The sequence below is a fragment of the Lichenostomus cassidix genome, chromosome W (assembly GCF_008360975.1).
Source record: "Lichenostomus cassidix isolate B80296 chromosome W, HeHo_3.0, whole genome shotgun sequence".
Taxonomy (NCBI): domain Eukaryota; kingdom Metazoa; phylum Chordata; class Aves; order Passeriformes; family Meliphagidae; genus Lichenostomus; species Lichenostomus cassidix.
Window position 1 is genome coordinate 20921117 of NC_139510.1, and position 13716 is coordinate 20934832.

The window sequence follows — 13716 nt, forward strand, 5'->3', positions numbered from 1 at the left end:
CTTAATGCCCCTTGGCTTACAGTCAACTACTTGAAGCTGCATTCTGCTTCAATCCTATATATGTTCAGGGCTCAGTTGAAATATAGCCCTAGGCTACCTAATAGAGCCCATAATCCAAAGTAACAAGATATCCTGCTGTCTACCCCACACGATAGACTACTAGCACAGAGGCTGCTATTCCCAGAGAAGTGTGCTGGCCTTCTACTGCTGGAAGTCCTGAAAACTGCAGAACTAAGGATTTCACTGATTTTTCTCAAGTAACAAGTCATAGTGGCCCAGGAATGTCTGCAAAATAATCTTTTATAAATCCCTAAGCCCACAAGGAAATGATAGGTGAGGGACAGCATAGTAAGATTCCAGCCACACTAATTAAATGTCTGGGTGAACTGGTAACATAGCTCATACACATCTGCAAGACGATGCTGCAGCACGCTCGCTGTGAACTCACTAGCTTCAAAATCCCTGCCCACCAAGCAGAATGAGTAAGGGGTTTAAATGTTCTACTAAACAAGGAAACTCATTTTCAGGGAGTACAAGAGCTCAGACTGCATGTGTCAGCACTGGAGAGCAGGAGTCAAATCCCAACCATGCTTCAGCTGTTTATTCACATCTGAAAATTATACATAACCTGCTGGTCACCACAAACACATAGGACAACATAGTCCCACAGGCTCCAAATCCTCATCCTGGTAAGATTAAGTTTGGCCATGACCAAAAGCTAGACTGATCAAAGAGAGAAGATATACTGTAAGTGCTGGGGATTATAAATTTACTTTATACATTTACTTATAGAATATTAGCTATTAATTGGGTAAGTTTAAGTTTAATTGTAACTTACTTACAGCTTAGCATAAGTGGGCTCTGCTCAAAACTTAGCAGAGGTGAACTCTAAAAGAACTCTTTCAGCATGAATTGCTAAGCAGGGGAGGAAACAGAGGAAGACTGGATTCCTTCAGATAAGGGTTGAGACCCTAGAGGGCTCCAAGGCTGGCCCAAGCTGGAAGATAAGAGCAGTTAATGGCCTGCCCAGGTGGACATGAAGAAAGAATCCATTGAAGAGTTAGAAGACCCGCGACCACAGATCACCATTGGATCAAGAGGCATGTGCGAGGCATGTGAAGATCAGGTGCACAGACTGAGGGTATAAAGGCACAGGAATTTCTTTGTTCAGGGTCCCTCTCTGGAGGCACCAGCTTGAGCTGAAATAAACCAACTCTTCCTCAGAACCTAGGGTCTGAATTTTTCTTAAATAGATAGCAACCCAGATGGGATCCTAGGTCTTGCCTCTGGATCCTCCTGACTCCAAATGTCCATACTGCTGGCAGACAGGTGAGTTCATATGGGCCCTTGGCAGTGGAAACTTTCTCTCTAGAATGAGTTTAAATTCTGGCACAGAGGCTGGTGGGATGTAGGTTCAAATCTGGTGCTCCAAGGAGGCAGGTTTGAGTCCAGCCTTACTCTATAACAGATGACAAGGAGTTCGTCTATGAGAGGTTTAAGTCCTCTGAAAAATGGTATCTGTATTTTGATAAAAAAGAAATTTGGGGTTTGAGTCCCTGAAATTAGGTAAAAAGGAAAATTGGGGTTAGAGTTCCTGAAACAAGGTAAAACTGGAGAATATAGCCAGAGTAGAGAAGGGGAGGCCCTTAGCTGAAATCCTCCAGAATTGAAGAAAAAAACAAAACCAAAACAAAAGCCTGGAACAAAAGAACTATTGAAAAAGTGCGATAGAATTGTGTCAGGAGGAACGCCCATTTGTTACTACAAAAACAAGGACAAACCCATAGAAAACCTGGCCAGGTTGTGGTACACATTTGATCAAAACCATCTAACATCTTTAATAATATCTTTAGAAAATCACCATTCTAATCATATGTGTTAATGGTTTCTATGGGATAATTTGGCTTATGCAAGGAGAAAACCTAAACCAAAAATCATAAAGCAAATGATGATTGCAATCACAGAACCGGTATCCGAAACAGGGGAGGATGTTCCTCCCTACACTGAGCTGCCATGGATGTTTCAGCCACTCTGCTTGCTTTTGCTTCTACCCCGCACCTTTGTGAATTGCAGCTGCTTTATCTCCTGCTTCTGTCGCTTCACTTGCTCCTGCTCCTACCTCCCCGCTGCTGCAAAATGCAGGGCTGTATCCTATGCCCCTGCACACAGTGCCAAATCCTGCTGCTATGCAACCTAGGGCTCTGCCAAGTAATGCCCCAGTGTTAGCATTTTACAACCATTATCCATGGTCCTCAGAATTAACAGCTTGGGGAAGCAAAATGCCAAGGCTAAGGGAGGATGCTGTTTAGAGTTGTTTCAAGTTTAAATGTATATATAGAGGCTCATGTGCTTTATTTTCAGCTTTTGTGATCCACAAGTAAGAAGAACCTAGCTGAAATCTAGTGCGGTGAAAGTGCAAACGTAAAAAAATGAGTGTAGCCACATTTGTATATGATGGAAGGGAAGAATGGAAGGTGAAAAGAAAGATGAAGGAACAGGAGGCGAATTTATTGGCGACAGCGTTGGCAAAAAAAATTTCAGGATAGAAACAGAGGATTGGAAATAAGAGCATATGGGGAAAATGTAATAGCTGAGGACTCAGTAGTGTGTCTCTTAGGATCTATTGCAGGCTTTGGATGTAGAAATAAGGTTGGCACCAGAAGAAATAGATTTAATTGTTATGGGAATGAATGTGATAAAAGAAAAAATGAAAGAAGGTATAACCAGAAATGATTTTGGAATACCCTTAGAATTGAGAAAAGTCCCAAAGATATTGTGGAGCTGGATAAGAACAGATGTGGGACTACTGAAGTTGGCACAGCCTGTGTGTATATAAACAATGAGGTGTTAGAAGACCCCAGACCACAAATCACCATTGGACCAAGAGGCGTGTACAGGGTGCATGAAGAGCACATGAAGATCAGGTACACAGACGTTGAGCGTATAAGGGCACAGGGATTTCTTTGTTCGGGGTCCCTCTCTGGAGGCACCCAGCTTCAGCTGAAATAAACTGACTCTGCATCAGAACCTAGGGTCTGAATTTTTCTTTAACAGTAAGCATCCAAGACTCTTCCACTTGCAGTTAAGTCCTGGAGCATTCAATTCCTTCAGGAGAACAAGAGCCACGCAGCTGTTAAGGATAAACTTGGACCCTTTGCAGAAATTGCAGAAGGCCTTCTAATAGTCCTCTAAAGTCATTGTTTTTCAAGGTGTAACAACACTTTTTCATATTTCACAGAAATGCTAAATAGCTGCTGCCAACATTCACCAAGCATTGCTCCTTGCACAAAGACATTAGTGTATAGTCATATCACGCTCATAAGATAGACAAGCCACGAACACAGCATATACAGTACATCAGAGAAGTCTGCAGGTATCCCAAGGGGTAGGTGCATATGGCTGGGATAGCTATTTCATTAATGTGCACTCTATTTGGATGCAAGTCCCTGACAACAGATGAAGGGACTTGCTTAATTATATTTAACACAGACAATGACAGCAAAATTGAACATATGTGAACATGTCATCTGTCTATATCCACTGATGATACTGCAGTTTTTCTATTAAACAAATAATTGCAATTCTTCCAAATAATAAATATCTTAATATTCCACATTTATTAGCTTGGCACCAAATTTAAATGATAATTTTGTTACATACCAGGAGAAAAAAAACACCAGGCCACCTAAAGGTAAATTCCTGGACAGGTAAAGAATATACGATAGAGCATCACTGGATGTACATGGAAGATGGAGTTGTAGAGTTTGGATAGTTCTCATTGTTAAAATGAACAACATTCAAAAAGACAGACTGGCCAAAGAGGCCAGAGTATCATTTCAGTAATGAAAGAGAAGGATGAGAAGGAAAACAATAGTGTACCTATTTAGCAGAAAAAAATAAAAATAAGATTAAAATTGAACAAAGCATCAAATTAAAAGAGGAAATTCAACTGTCTACAAAAATGCTAGATGCATAGGTGGTAAACCCAAAAACTTGCTAACATACAAATTAAATTTAAATAGTGAGGTATAATTGAAGCAAAGATTTACATGAGTCAAAGTGCAGCAATTAACATATCTGTGCTTCAAAATTGGCTTTTAGCCAGTGATCTCTAAGGTTTTCACTTTAAAATCTAATAGACAGAAAGAATTGACACAAAAGCTAGAACCATGTCAGATGACCAAGTCACAGGTGATTTGACAGACAACTGAGTGGGGCTCTTTACATAGTTTAATGAAAACAGAAGGTACGTCTCCCAGGGCAACATAACAGATGCTAAAAGTCTCAAGCAAATGACCTTGGAATGTCTGTATTTCAGAAATGGTAATTTTTCTAACACAGAAAAGCACCATACAGAAATACATCTTATCATAATAGGAATTAATAGGAATTCCTTAATTAATAGGAATTCTTAATAGGAAAAGAACTTGTGGCAGAACTGAAGTAAAAAGTAACTTTTAGAGGGTGTTATCATGACTTGATTACATTTGTTATGTGCAAGCAAAAAAAGTCCAAAACTAGTAGTACAAATACTTCATGTTTCATGAGAGATACTTGAACAAAAGCTGGCAGAATTAGGAAGGAGAACAACTGCAATTAAATTTAAAATGGGAACAACTAAGAGGCATAACATTTCATTAGCTAGACAGCCTCAATTTCACAAAACAAGCAAGCCTGAAAAACAGTAAAAGGAGTTTGGATAAGAGGGGATGTAAAAAGAGAAAGTTGAAATAGGTAAGTCAAAACCTTCAGAAGTATTAAAAATCATTAAGGGAAGGGGAGTCAAATGAAGAACTAAAGGGTTCCAAAGACTGGGGGGGGGGCTTTTTATTGTTGTTTTTTAAACTTCACATTTTCATGCAAAAAAAATAATACTTAAAACAGCATGGTCCTCTACTAAATGGATATGGCTTTTCATATTAACACCAAAAATTCCACACACAGTTCGCAAATATTTCTGGTTTGGTTTTAGGGAAACACAGATCATATTTAAAGTGACAATGAGAGTTTCCACTAAAGCAGTTACTGAAGATGTTACAGAGCAGTTACTAAAGTTAGAACATTGTTGCTACTCAGTAAGTCAAGACACCTCTTATCAAAGGGATAACTGACCAAGAAGCCCTTCTGCCTTATAAATCTTGAAATTTTCCAAGGATGGAAATGGGATGAGGGAGAGACTGCAATACCAAGAGTTAAGCAGTTACAACGGTTCTAGTGGTTTGGTTTATAAATGCAGCAGTTTTGAGGAACTAGACTTCTTCTAAGCACCTGATTTGGTATCATACAACAAACAAACACAGCATACATTCATTCTTTAAGCAGTAAGTATTAAATTACATAAGAGAAAGTCCTCAGGCAGCTTTGTTTCTAATAGGATCCCAGTGATACCCCCATTCTGATAAGAAACTTAAATACATTTACCCATGAGATTAAAAAAACCCCTCTTACTACTGACAATACCTGTAGGTGACACAAAAGCTGTGAGCTGGTAAATTACAAAGAGGATATGATGACGTGAAGTAATTGGAATAACCTGTAAACCAGAAACAGGCAGAGACTGTGCTTCTGAATCCAGGTAAATGTAAGGTTAACTTAACAGGAATAGAGAAAGCAGGTTGCAAATGGTGAATGAACCCTCCCTGAAAAGCAATTATTTTGAAGAACATTTTACTTATGGTAGATAGCCCTCTAAACATGAATAGTTTAATGCCATAACTAAAAAGGTCATTGTTTTCCTTGTACAAATCTCAACAGTGGCATCTCAACTATCACAAGAGAAATTTTACTTCTGCACTTGTAGTAAAGAATGTATACACCCCAGTGCTCATTTCTCATAGTCTGTAATTCAGAAGCGATGTTGAAAAGGATGAAAAAGATAACTATAAGAATGATTAAAGGACTCAAAAATTCACCCTACAATTAGCATTAGGAAATCAATGGATTTAGCTTCATGTTAGATACAAAGATTAACAACTATCTTGGTCTCAGTTTCTAAGTGTCCATGGGTCATATAGCTAATACCAGAGGTCAAAATAGACAAAATATAACAAGCGACTAGAAGCAAATCCTGGACAAATTCAAGGTAAGAACAGGTCAACGTTTCACAGGGGAGTTATTTTTTTATAACATACCAAGAATTGTGCAAGCATGTTGATCTGTAAGAGTTTTTAGCTCAAGAGTGCATTTTTTGCCTTTGTGGATCAATATAAGGATAGTTTAATAGGTGAAGAAAAAGCTACCCATGTAAGCAAAGCAAAAAGAGGCATTAATTCACTGTTTTGACACTTTCTGGGTCTCAGCATGTACAATGCTATTTGGGAAGACAAATGCCATTTCCCCCCTTCCTCCTTCTTTCCCAGAGCTTTTATTGCTGAGCACAACATCCTACCAGCCCCTACCCCCCTTACTGACTTGAGGTCAGGGATGAGGGAAGGAGGGGTAGGCAGAGTGGGGAAAAAAAAAGATAAAATCTTGACACTGTGAAAGCACTGCTCAGCAATAGCCAAAACATTGATGATATCGACACTGGTTTAGTCACAAATCCAAAACACAGTATGATATAGGTTGCTATGAGCAAAATTAACTCCATCCCATCCACATACAGCATTGAATTTTTATTGCTAGCATTGCCCTAGTCTATGAGATGAAGTGGTACGCATAATGCTTAGTAAAGCAAATATCAGAGTTAAAAAAAAAAGCCCCATATTAGATCCTCAGTTTCCCAAGCCTGATAGGTTCTTAAAAGCACCTGACACCTTTCCCAACTTTCATGCATTTGAGTTTTTCTGGCCTAAGTTAGCATTTGCTGCTATGGAAACCTTCTGTCTTTCTGGCCAAAACCCATTTACCCAGAAACATGGATAGAAGTAGTTTCAGGAATTCTTATCCAATATTCTCTAACATGACCAAGAGAATTAACATTCAGATTAACAATTTAAGAGAATAAATTGGGAGAGGAGTGGCTAGAGAATAGCCCTGCTAGGGGTGCAGGTCAGCAACAAGCTCAATTGGAGCCAGCAGTGTACCCCAGCAGCCAAGAGGCCAAAACACATCCTGAGGTGAAACAAACACAGCATAACCAGCCAGTCAAAAGAGGTAACTATCTCTCTGTATTTAGCATTGGGGTGGCCTCACCTTGAGTGTTGTGTGCACTTCTTGGCCCCACAATTAAAAAAGGATGTGAAGGTCTTTTAAGTGCCTTCAGAGGAGGGCAAAAAAGCTGGTGAAAGGGCTGGAAGGCACATCCTGTGAGGAGCAGCTGAGGATTCTGGGTTTGTCTAAGTTGGAGAAATGGAGGCTGAGAGGCAACCTCATGGCTCTCTGAAGCTTCCTGAGGAGGGGAAGTGGAAAGGGAGGTGCTGATCTCTTCTCCCTGGTATCCAGACAGGATCACAGAATATGCTGAGTTAGAAGAGACCCACAAAGATAATAAAGTCCAACTCCCAGCCCTGCACAAGACCATCCCCAAGAGTCACACCATGTGCCAAAAATGTTGTCCAAACATTTCTTGAACTCTGGCAGGCTTGGTGCTGTGACCACTTCCCTGGGGAGCCCATTCCAGTGCCCAACCACCCTCTGGGTGAAGAACCTTTTCTTAATATGCAACCTAAACCTGCCCTGACACAACTTCAGGCCATTCCCTCAGGTCCTGTCACTGGTCACCACAGAAGAGATCAGTGTCTGCCCTTCCTCTTCCCCTCACAAGGAAGCTATAGATTGTGATGAGGTCTCCCCTCAGTCTCCTCCCGGCTGAACAGACCAAACGACCTCAGCTCTTCCTCATATGGCTTCCCCTCACAGCCCTTCACCATCTTCATTGCCCTCCTTTGGACACTAATAGCTTTATATCTTTTTTATATTGCAGTGACCAAAACTGCATACAATATTCAAAGTGAGGCTGCACCAGTGCAGAGTAGAGCAGGACAATCACCTCCATTGACCGGCTGGTGATGTTGCGCCTGATGCACCCCAGGACACAGTTGGCCCTCCTTGCTTCCAGGGCACTGTTGACTCATATCCTACTTGCCATCAACCAGGACCCCCATGTCCCTTTCTGCAGAGCTGCTCTCCAGCATCTCATTCCCAAGCCTGTCCATACATCCAGGGCTGCCCCATCCCAGGTGCAGAATCTGACACTTTCCCTTGTTGAAATTGATATGGTTGGTGATTGCCCAGTCTTCTAATTTGTCAAGGTCTCTCTGAAGGGCCTCCCTGCCTTCAAGGGAGTCAATAGCTCCTCCCAGTTTTGTATCATCTGCAAACTTGCTTAGTATCCCTTCCAGTCCTGCATCCAAGTAATTTATGAAGATGTTGAAGAGAACTGCCTCTAAGATGGAGCCCTGTGGAACCCCACTGGTGATGGGTCAGCAGCTTGATGTTACCCCATTCATTATAACCCTTTGTGCCTGACCCGTGAGCCAGTTGCTCACCCATTACATGACATTCTTATCCATCTGTGTACCGGACATTTTGTCCAGAATGATACTATGAGAGGATGTGTAGGAATGGTTCAAAGCTGCACCAGGGGAAATTTAGACTGGACATTAGGAAGCGTTTCTTTACCCAGAGGGTGGTCAAACACCAGAACAGGCTTTCCAGAGAGGTGGTTGATGCCCCAAGCCTGTCAGTGCTTAAGAGGCATTTGGACAATGCCCTTAATAACATGCTTTAAATTCTGGTCCATCCTGAAATGGTCAGGAAGTTGGACTAGATGATCAATTTAAGTCCCTTCCAATTGAACTATTCTATTCTCAAGTTTAGCATGAAGAAAAATAAAATAAAATAACCCATAGATATATATTGTTCCTAGAACTTCCCCTGGAACTTTGAAAGCTTTTCAAACTGTAATATCACTGAGACTTATGCCCCTCAGTAATAATTATCTTATTTCTTTGCACAGTGTTAACACAATACTTGAAGCCTGTTGCCCACTTACTTCTCTGATTTTAAGAATACCATTTATATGGCTTCACAGTATTTTCAATATTCTAGTGCTTCCTCAGTTTTTATATTACTTTGTTGCTCTTGATTCTTGTAAGTTAGAGTTTTTAAATAAGTAGAGCAAATAACAGGTGAATGTTGAAAAACTTCCCATAATTTTATTAGCAACAGCTGCATACAATCTTGTTCAAGTATGAGAACACATAGTTCCTGAGTGTTAATCCATTCAGCAGAGCAAGAAACACACATCTACCTTATCATGCTCTCCCTTCCTGGGATTAATTTTGCAGATTGTCCTATTAATTCAAAAGAAATGCTGTTGCTTATTAAATTACCATTGTTTTTACACACCAAACATAATTTGAAGTAGCTAAAAACACAGAAACATTTCTTAACATTACAATATACACCCCGAAGTCCCTTCTCAAGGGAGTCCTCTGTTGATCATATATGTTTCACTCCTGTACAAATTAAATAATGTTTTTAAAAGGAAGTACAAATTTGGGATCCCTTGATTTTTTGACATATGAGCAAAACTAAGTTAGTCAGAACTCTTTGACTATTGAGGTTCTAAACTAATTTCCATTAACTACAGTAGATCACTTTTAAAGAAGGAGGAAAATCAAAACAAAATAACCCAGAAAAAATCATTTAAAAAGCTGAAAATAAAATATTCCTTTATCACGCATTAAAAAATTAATATGCTATTTCCCAGCAAATATGAAATCAGTATATCACATAGATATCAAGATGATGATTCATGTTTTCCTCAAAAACAGTTATTTTTATAAATGGATGTATATGTCCATATATATAGATCTAATAGATCAGTGTTTGTCATCCAGAATAAAATTAGATAACCTTAGAAACAGCTTCTCCAAACTAAGATATACTTATCAATCTAGTTTCAACATACATCATCAAGATATATATTAAGTATTTGCTTGTTTTCTAATCATAAATACATACTGTTGTAATTACCTAAACTTATTTTCCAGTGTTCAGTGCAAGTATAAGTATGGATCAATACAAGATAATAAGAAAAGGTTGCAATACTCTTTCAAAATATTTACATTTTCTGCTTTAATGAAGAGCAAAGAGAATAGTCAATTAGGATAAGCTAATCAATACCAGTATTTTTAAATTGTGCACAAAATTCCTGAAACGTGTAGTATCAGTTTATCTACTTATATAAGTAGATGAGACTATTTGCATATATATTTCAGATTACAGCAGGGAAGGAAGATTGTTAGCTTGATGGGCCCACTTCTTCTTCAAGGTTTTTGAAGTCTATGTCTGCTAATTTACAGAGTTCTGTACACAAATCTTTCATTCATCTACCACAGGCATACAAATAACCCCCCACAAAATATATATATCCTATAGGTTTGGAGAAAAAACAAAGTCACTTAAGACTAGTTGCAATTCATGCTAAATTCAAATGGTTAACCTCCCCCTTGTTTCCTTTGGTAACATAGAGATAATGAAAAGATACTCCTATTTGACACCTTGCTTCACTGATTCATCTGCTATTTCAAATGAAAAGCACACTTTTGCCTTAAGAGCCATGTTTTGCACGTCACAATATCTGCAAGCATGATACAAAATTGTAAACATACTGTCAAGCCCTCCAACACCTAATTTTGCCAAAGCTTATAGATATTGCTGATTATTTTCTTAGATACTCCTGATGAGAAAATAATGCATAACACAAGTATATACAGTGTACAGGCATATTATGTCCAGTAGTGAAGGTTTATGGCTACAAACTAACATTTAAGCCCAAACATTGCTTTCTGAGACCAGGTAAAACTTCCACTGATGACAGCCAAAATTATATACATAGAAAATTAGATCACCTACCTCTTGCTACTTAACAATAAATACGTACATACATGCTTAAAATACAAGCATGTAGAATACTGTACATTGTTTAGTGCATACCAATATAAAACACTAAAAACACATGGGGTTTTTTGGTACTATAGCAATATATGTATTTACAACAGCAAACAACAAATGGATATTAACAAGTTTTTGCTCTGGAGAACAATCATAAGGTTTTACAAAATGTTCAGTAGTAATGGAATACAGAAGAATTTGAAAAATACAGGAGATAAAAAACAAATTTAGCAGAAGACTGAATTTGCTCCAAAGTACATTAAACATTGCAACTAACTTGTGCTAGCTAAACTATTTTCAGTGCATATACTAGAATTCTCACTTTTTAGAATTACAATAGTAAGAGATACTTAGCTAAATTTTTTAGAGTAGATTAGAACAGGACTGTGATGTTCAATGCAGTACCGAAAAGTTGTATTTTAATCTTTAATCATGGAGAAGGTTTATTTTTTAACTAATAATTTAAAATAATCTTACCATACAAAAAGTTTTCCAGAAATTACTTTCAACATTTTAAACTCTGATCCCATGAAAAGTAAAAACATATCATTAATACACAAGAAAGGTGCACACAGCATAATGTGTGTCACACAGTAACAGTAACCAACACAGTTAGGAGGGAAATATTTCACTTTGCAAGGAAGCACTATTTCTACAAGTTGAGGGAAAAAAATTCTCCATTCTGACTCAGACTTTTTTCTTTATATTTGCTACATGTGTGCATTTGTATGTATGTCTAATTTTTAAACAAGAACAAAAAATATGGCATAGACATGCTCATTTGCTCCTTAAAACCTTTGGTTTAATACCTTTTACTTTGCACTTGCAATAAGTTCAAAAAGCATATGTGGTCAGTTAACACAGCTCAACATAAGGTGTGTTCTCTCTTAACGATCAAAAGGATATACCTTTTGTCCCACGTTCAAAAGCCTTTAACCCACTCAGGCTTCTAAGTCCAACAACACTTTTCAATGTGTGACTGAGAAGTTTACACTTTTAAAATAAGTTTGCCTAACATTTACATAAAATAAAGTTAAGCACTACTGCTACTTTAAGTTTTGATGGCTAAAGATACATAATGGGACAGTAAAGGTCAAGTCAAAAAAATGGATGGCAAACAACTTCAGACACTTATTTCCCAGTTTCACCATTTGAATTATTATTTTCCTATTTTTAAAATGGTTTTGTCCATCCCAACCATATGAATTACCCAAACAAATAACACAAGCCTAAGAACTGAACAAATTACTATGCTGGGGAAGCAGTGAGAGTGACCGAAAGTACTGTCAGATACCTAAGAGAAACCCACTAATTAAAACAAATTTTTAGAAAGTTAGAGTTTCGGCTCATTTGGGGTTTTTTAATAAATTGAAACTTGAATCGCTATCCAGCCCCATGACTTAAACAATAGTTTACTGCTATACTGCATTTTACAATATTAACTGTTAAACAGCTGCATGTGCACAAACACTTTCAATCAAATATGTGACTGCAGCTGACAAAGTACAACACGAAAAATGTGTACACAATAACAATTTCTACATGGATTTCTACTCAAATACAGATATGCTATTACCTATGAAGCAGAACATTTACCTCAGTTTCATGCACATCATGCTTACACGTTCAGAAGCACGGTTTATACAGATACTGATATACGAAGAAAACATTCATACAGACAATCAGTGTGTTTCCTTCAAAGCTTTTTAAGTGATGGCTTCTTATCTATTTGCTCTGAAAACACTTTATTTCATTTGATCTAAAAGTAATGCCACAATTAGGCCCTAATCTACCATTACCATACACTTACCATTAGCAGTGGGTGGATCTTATAAAACAATACAAGATCTGCACTACTGATTGCGGAATCAAATATCTGAATTCCTTCTCTGTGTGGTATATGTTGGTACCATTCAGTAAGTTTCATGCATTTTTAAAAACTTGGGAGAAACCTCTAGCATTACTGCAAGAAGACCAGGAAATGCAGCAACAATTTGGACCCAAGTAACAAGTCAAACATCAACTGCCTCTCCTGTAGCAAATGCATATAGTTAAGTAATTATACTTAAACATCCATAAATTTTAAAAATGCAAGCTATCTGTCCTCTATTTTATTTTGGTTTTGGATCTTGAAATAGCCACAGCACACACTTCCATCAACCCAAAATTAGGCCAAAATGAGACAGAATGTTATTACTGGTAGTATTGTATGTCTCCATCCCTCCTTTTTCCACATCAGTTAAGGATACCAATACCTTTCTCCATATACAGAAGACAAACTGTATTATTTAAAGTAGAAAATAATATATTCATGAGCAAGCATTAAAATAAATTCCGAGTTCCTCTCAAACCACCTTACCGTAAAGGCAGCCCCCAGTATAATTACTTTCATATGCCTGACCCAAGACAAAAATCTTTGACATAAACACCCCACATCCACTTGAAACATTCCCATTCACCCAAATACTGGTGCAAACATACTTCAAGGCCTGCTAGTCTACGACAGAAGCTGTATTACCACAAGAACTACACAGTGTAGTAGAGCACATCAGATATAGACAAATGTGTTTTCATTCAAAAAGCTTATTTTAACACAAGCCAAATTCCTGTTAAACAAACATTGCCTTTGCACACTTGTGGCTCCAAAATAACAACCTGTTTTAATTAAAGATAAATGATACAATAGATTTTATTTTTGGAACAGTGGGTGGATTCCAAAGGTCTTAAAGATCCTGCTATCCACCAGTATACTTTAAGGTTACTCTTCAGCATCATGGGTGCATCTTGGTGTTTATGATTTTTTCTCCTTTTGCTTTAAAAGTTACTCTACAATCTGGGCATAAGCCCCTTATCCCATTTTGCCTCATTAAATAA

General features: G+C 38.0%; 1 protein-coding gene across 1 annotated transcript in view; it reads right to left on the reverse strand.

Moving 5' to 3' along the window:
• LOC146425660 (guanine nucleotide-binding protein G(q) subunit alpha) overlaps positions 1-13716 on the reverse strand; it is a 213589-nt gene that overhangs the window by 198367 nt on the left and 1506 nt on the right. The window lies entirely within an intron of this gene.